Here is a 7,330-nt window from a genome sequence, read left to right on the forward strand (position 1 = left end):
TATTTTATATTATGCCATCATTCCTGAACACTCGAGATATATTCGTTAGAACATATATAAACAACGAACGTATATTATAGAAATAAAAAAAATGTATTTAAAGAAATAAAACACCAAACACATGTGAGACACCTGGTGGTTGAAGGTGCTATTACCTTAAAATCACGAGACTACTGGGAAAGGTGATCATTAAATCTGCCTGCCAATAGGAAAGGGACACATACCCTCTGGGCAGAACTTAGTATAATTTTATGATCTTTTTGTTTAAGAGGATATTTAAGAAACTAAAAAGATGGTCAGAAGGAGGAAAAAAAAGAAAGAAGAGCTGAGGAGAGCTGGGGGGAGAGAGTCAGGGGGAAGCTTAGGGACCCTCCCCCCTGAGAAGGGACACTGGAAGACTCCCAGACAGACTGACCCTCATGCACCATGCATGAATACACATTTTTACATTCATGAAGATCCCTGCTCCTTGGAACTCGGAGGTGACACAAAGTAATTCCTCTGTAAAAGGATCCATGTTGAAGCCACGGCAGCCATCTTAAAATTCCTGGTAACCAACACTCCACACTAATAGCCATATTGGAAATGGGTAAATATATGTTTATCATCTATTCTATGTTCTCTTAAATATTGATTTTTCTGAATATTCTATTATTGAAAATATTTCTCCTGAATCAATAACCGCCTTTTAGATTTTTCTCAAAATTTTATTTTTCATTATAAATTTCTTTTTTGCATAGATGCCAATTTTATTGACAAACTAATGTCTAATTTATTTCACATTGTTAACCATTTACTTACCTGCAGTATAGTAACGGTTGGACGTGTGAAATACAGACATTCTGTTTAATTGTCAATTATCAAAAGGTTATTGATTCTACCGAGAAATTATAATGGTGATGATTAAGTCCAAGGTACTACAATGCCCAGTTTGTGGGTGTTTCAATTAATTGTCAAAATGATCAAGTAATGCAATCTGTATTTTAATATTTCATGTAAATATTCGTTTTCTGTCAACCAATAAATGTAGCTATTTTGTATGATCACTCGTCTCCGTGAATAAGTTTCACATGTATAGACTGTGTCATATAGATTGATTCTGTATCTTAAAAATATGTTCGTTAAAAATTACTTAGTAAATATTGTGTGGGAAAATGTCCTTAAAAAGCACAACATAAATAAATGCAGGCACTGCGTGAGATAACGTCGATATTTTGTACAGGATCAGTCATAGTTACGGTGGTGGCAGAAATAATATTTTGCATGAAATTATTAATTATTAACTTTAAAAAAAATATATTTTTGCCAAGAAAAATGTCTGGTCAAAGTGAATTTTATGTTGATGGGGATTATCAAGAGTCAGCCCTTAGTGGTAATATGAGTACTCAGACAAAATGGATACAAGTACAGGAAATGTTGGTTATAATGTCTAAAATTAACATGGTAAATCATGCCGAAAAAAGTTTGTCTAACGAGACTGGTCTAGAAGCATGCATTGAAGGCCTTATAAACTACGCTCGTCAATTAATAAAAGACGTGTGGAACGTGGAAGGTCAAAGCGTTGAACTCACAGACAGCTCATCTGAGACAAAGGAAATAGAAAGGCCTGATCACATGCATTTTGAATTAAGCACTAACCTGATGTATCTTTATAGTGAGTTTAAACGTCAATATACCCAACAAGAGGGTGATATCTTAGAATCCCAGTCCCATTTAATAGAAGGGGAATGTGAGCTCACTAAAAAGCTAAAGGAGATTAATGACAAGGCAGATTATTATGATGAGTCTATAGTGACAATGATGAAAGATGAAACAGAACAGATGCAAAATAATGCAATAACGCCGGACGAATGGCACCAATTAAATAAAGAGTGTAAACAATTAAGAGAGAAGAAGAGGTTTTTACAGGAAACCCTAAATAAGCAATCAGAAACAATAAACAATATAAGAGAGGAGAAAGAGAATTTTCTGCAGGAAAACGAGTCTCCTGACGAAAGTTGCCGAGTAATAGGCTGTGGAAATTTAAAAGAAGAAACACATCAGCTTAGGTCAGGATAGGAATCCCTAATTAAGCAACCAGAAGAAATAAAAGAACAAGGGAAGTGTATGCCCCAGGATAATGCTCAGATGCTTAACTAACCCTGAAAGTATAGAGTCTGACAATACTCCAAAATCTGACTCTCAACCTAAAATTTGGGAGTTACATAATGAAAAAGAATTAGAAAAAGAAACCATATTCTACCCCAAGCCATCTGTAGAGCAAAGGGGGGTAAAAATTGAACCACCACATGAAAGTATGCCTAATCAGTTTTCTTTGGGATCAGAGAAAAATACAGGCACCCCTAAACAGGACGCCTCAGAAATAATAAAAATCTTAAAAGATGCTGTCCCGGTGTTTAAGGAAGAGGGATCCATGTGCATTATTGACCACATTGAGACCTATGAAAATGCTTTATCAGTTTTAGGCCTAAATGATGACCAATCTAGGATTAATTTCTTACCGTGGATATTTGAAACCAAACACCATCCATTCTGCAAAGATGTAAAAAGTCTGTTGAGTACTGCCTGGCAAGCAATTAAAAACACCTGTCATCTAGGATTTGTCCCACACAAAAATGTTAACGCGGCTAGAGTGGATATACACAATATCACATGTACCAGTAATCAAAGCCCCACCGAAGTTATGGCTGTGCTCAAAGGTGCTGTCCACTTAGCAGAAAAAGAGCCAAGTTATAATAAACTTGGGTTTGAACCCATGTTCTTAGAGGCCCCGCCTACCCACATAAAAGTGAATTTAGCGAAAGACTACAAAGGGGGGTGTTCACTGGAGTCTTTGGTAAAAGAGAGTAACAATTTGTACTCTATCCAACAAACTGGTGAAAACAATGGAAGGCCTGAAAGCCCTATAATGAAATTTGTGGATGAATTTTATGTATCTCCTCAATCATTACAATCCAAAACCAAGAAAAAGAGATACGCTGATATAGTCAGAGGAGAGATGCTACCGAGTTTCCCTAGCGGGAGACCAATGTCCCCACCCATCAGAAGGGGGAGCAGAGACCACCCTTTAGAGGGCGAGTTCAAAGACCACCTCAGGAGTCTCATCCAAAGGATCCAGACCCGAGGTTTAGGAGAAACTATAGGGTATATCTCCAACGGGTCAGATTTAAACCTAAGGGTAGATACCCTCACCTTTACCGGTGTAATTGGCTTCGGGGCCTACACGGGTAAATAGGGAGAAACTACAGGGTAGGACACCCCAAAAATCCCCAGAACAATAGGGAACAACTAAGGCCCAGACAACTATCCCAGAATCAAGACAATGTTTCTGATGGTGATATGTCTGATCAAACTGAGCCAGTAGTCCCCAGAAAGTACAGAAACCGGGTCCCACGACCCAATTCTGATCAGCCTGTTAGCAATACGGAAGCCAAAATAGATCAAATTATGGATATGTTACACGGTTTCATTGCTATACGGAATGTGAATAACACTTCTTCAAGGGGCAAATCCTGTGGCCAGCCCAAGAGCCACAGAGCCTTTTAAGCGCCTATGCTAAAATAAATCAGAGGAATGCACTGAATAAAGATATAGGAAGCAGAGGTTCTAACACCATGTTTTTCCCCAGGTTACAGTAATGAGGATCCTGAAATCCCTACCGGGGGATGGTGGTTGTTAGATATTAATTATTCTCCTATTTTTCAGTGGTCACTTCATTCCTCTGACATAAACAGGTCCCTCCAACAGCCCAATTTCAAGAAGTCCCGAAGACGGTAATTCCAGAGGAAGACCGAATCCTAAAGACACTAATATCAGGAGGCCTAAATGGTTTGATATTTTGGTAAAAGATGAGGAGTCACCCGCATAAGGTAGTTTGATTGCCTCAAATGAGTTGTATTGACACCCCAAAGGGGGGAGATTTAATCTGTTTTATTCCTCCCAAGTAGAAGGTTGACTATGATGTCAAATATTTTGTTACTGACAGTAAGTGTCACATGTCAAACTGAAATGTTTTTAATTGTTATTATTCCAGAACCGCTACAATTAAGCTAAAAAAAATGGTTCTGAAGAACATAAGTCAGTCAGAAATGTCTGGTATCCACAGATATTAATAAATGGCCTCATGATAATGAGCCCTGGAGCTTGGTCTCCCATAGCAAATGTGTCATACATTGTCTTGATTTCCAGAGTGTTTAGTTAAAGGACTGATAACACAATGGGAAAGAGGGGGGCTCTGAGGAAGCCCAGGATACCAGCTTGACACTGAGATTTCAAACACAGATCATGTAAAAAAAAAAAAAAACTTATATATTTTTTCTCATGGAATCCATTTTCCTTTACAGGACTAAGATGTACATGAGCCGGTCAACCGAACCGAGAGTCCAACATGTGTGAAACATCCAGAGGAGGAACCGTATGAGGGATCCAGGGACACCACTGATGGCCAGTCTACATGGACAAAACCCACCAGGACGGCCAAGACTAAATGTGCCCGGAATGATCGATTTCCCGCCAAACAACAGATGACGGCCCTGAGATGCACACATCGATCACAAACCCATTTTGTTTTTCAAAGAATTACACCCATATGCAGGTGTCTATACCTCTTCAATATATATATCCACAATCCGGATCCATCTTCACAACTCAACTTACAAGGCCCGAGCGAAGTCATATTTCTTCAACCTGTTGCATTGGTGAAGTCTTTCAAACGACTTCCGGCATTTGAACACTTCACAAGGGGGGCTTTGTTGTGAATTCATTAAGAAAAAAAAAAAAATAATAATAATACATTTAATATTTACTGTCAGAGAGGTGAGATTTGTTTAGGCCTCAAGAACAGATGAACCACGATTTTGCTATCATTGAACTGTGACCTCTTGGAGAACGCAAAATACATGATCTCACGTTTACTACATCAACTATTGAAAACTTTTACAAGCATGCATTGAGACAGAAACTCGCTGGAACAATGGTGTATCTCATCACAAAACAAGGCGATATTTACCTGGTGTTAATGGATAAACAGAAGCGACAAATAACAGCCATGAAGACAAAAGGTTAAACTATCGTGTTAGAGTAGCTAACACAACTCATTGTGTGAATTCTTAAAAACTGTTTGGACAAACTAAGTCATCTTTAAACATCCATGGGACTGCTCAAAGTCCATCTCTACACATGGTGTTAGAGAGATGTGAGAGGAAGATACAAATCAGACATATTTCAAAAATACTTCAAGTGATTAAAACTGTATGTGATATTTGTGGGTCAACAAGGAGATATTGTGGTTTGGTATCTAGTGATCTGGGGAACTTTGTCATGGAGAGATTATATATGAAAGTGTGATCATAAGTAGAAGTGTTTTAGCAACGAATTAGTATTATGAAAAACATATAATCATGATTATAACTGTATAAGAATTGAACCTATGTTTAGATAAACAAATATTGATTGGATACCCGAATTATACATGTATCCATATAGATAATAATTGTATGTGATATTGTTTGATATATATCTAACCTGGGTCCTTTCTAAATGGACTAAAGATTAACAGATATACATTGATATACATATATATCAACATTTTATGCAAGTGATTATTCAAAATTATGTTAAGCGTATTTTATATTATGCCATCATTCCTGAACACTCGAGATATATTCGTTAGAACATATATAAACAACGACCGTATATTATAGAAATAAAAATATTAACTTAAAGAAATAAAACACCAAACACATGTGAGACACCTGGTTGAAGGTGCTATTACCTTAAAATCACAAGACTACTGGGAAAGGTGATCATTAAGTCTGCCTGCCAATAGGAAAGGGACACATACCCTCTGGGCAGAACTTAGTATAATTTTATGATCTTTTTGTTTAAGAGGATATTTAAGAAACTAAAAAGATGGTCAGAAGGAGAAAAAAAAGAAAGAAGAGCTGAGGAGAGCTGGGGGAGAGAGTCAGGGGGAAGCTTAGGGACCCCCCCCCCCTGAGAAGGGACACTGGAAGACTCCCAGACAGACTGACCCTCATGCACCATGCATGAATACACATTTTTACATTCATGAAGATCCCTGCTCCTTGGAACTCGGAGGTGACACAAAGTAATTCCTCTGTAAAAGGATCCATGTTGAAGCCACGGCAGCCATCTTAAAATTCCTGGTAACCAACACTCCACACTAATAGCCATATTGGAAATGGGTAAATATATGTTTATCATCTATTCTATGTTCTCTTAAATATAGATTTTTTTGAATATTCTATTATTGAAAATATTTCTCCTGAATCAATAACCGCCTTTTAGATTTTTCTCAAAATTTTATTTTTCATTATAAATTTCTTTTTTGCATAGATGCCAATTTTATTGACAAACTAATGTCTAATTTATTTCACATTGTTAACCACTTACTTACCTGCAGTATAGTAACGGTTGGACGTGTGAAATACAGACATTCTGTTTAATTGTCAATTATCAAAAGGTTATTGATTCCACCGAGAAATGATAATGGTGATGATTAAGTCCAAGGTACTACAACACCCAGTTTGTGGGTGTTTCCATTAATTGTCAAAATGATCAAGTAATGCAATCTGTATTTTAATATTTCATGTAAATATTCGTTTTCTGTCAACCAATAAATGTAGCTATTTTGTATGATCACTCGTCTCCGTGAATAAGTTTCACATGTATAGACTGTGTCATATAGATTGATTCTGTATCTTAAAGCGGAGGTCCACCCTAAATTACACTCCTAGGTCTATGTGATCCCCCCTTCCCTAAACGCTAGGTAACCCCCTTACCTTTCAGCTGTCTTCCTCAGTTTTTTTCCTATTTCAAATTTTCTGCCTCTGTGGATTGCGGAAAGGGGAGGAGCCGATGTGGAAAGGGGCGGGGCTTCATCGGAAGGTCACTTCTTCCGGTCTGCCGCATGGGCTCCTGGGATCTTTTTTTTCCCCCAGGAGTCTGTGCTGTGCATAGGCTCGAGATCTCGCGCGAGGAAGAGAAGGGAAGTGACGTCATCACGACACCCACGTTCAGAGGGCGGTTCACAAACCGCCATTTGAATCGTGGGCAAAAGGTAATACTGACCAGTACACCTGATCAGTATTACCTGTGCACACCTGAGCGCAGCACGAGGAGGACGAGGAGCACGAGGAGGACGAGGAGCACGAGGAGGACGAGGGGGAGCACGAGGAGCACGAGGAGCACGAGGAGGACGAGGAGCACGAGGACCCAGCTTTCTTAAGAAAGAACCAACACCTGATCTGCTATTTAGGGAAGTTTAACTATTTCTATTATCATACTATACAATTGTCTTAAATGGTTT

The 7,330-nt window shown here is 38.3% G+C and overlaps 1 long non-coding RNA gene across 1 annotated transcript; it reads left to right on the top strand.

Annotated features, from left to right (window-relative positions):
• The first annotated feature begins 291 nt into the window (after nucleotides 1-291).
• Nucleotides 292-6,663, top strand: LOC143934288 (uncharacterized). The gene is made up of 2 exons (XR_013263244.1): nucleotides 292-589; nucleotides 4,344-6,663. It is a non-coding gene; the product is annotated as an uncharacterized LOC143934288 (long non-coding RNA).
• Nucleotides 6,664-7,330: the final 667 nt, after the last annotated feature.

This window comes from Lithobates pipiens, unplaced genomic scaffold, assembly GCF_037356315.1.
Source record: "Lithobates pipiens isolate NorthernLeopardFrog02 unplaced genomic scaffold, aLitPip1_a1.2 Scaffold_10, whole genome shotgun sequence".
Taxonomy (NCBI): domain Eukaryota; kingdom Metazoa; phylum Chordata; class Amphibia; order Anura; family Ranidae; genus Lithobates; species Lithobates pipiens.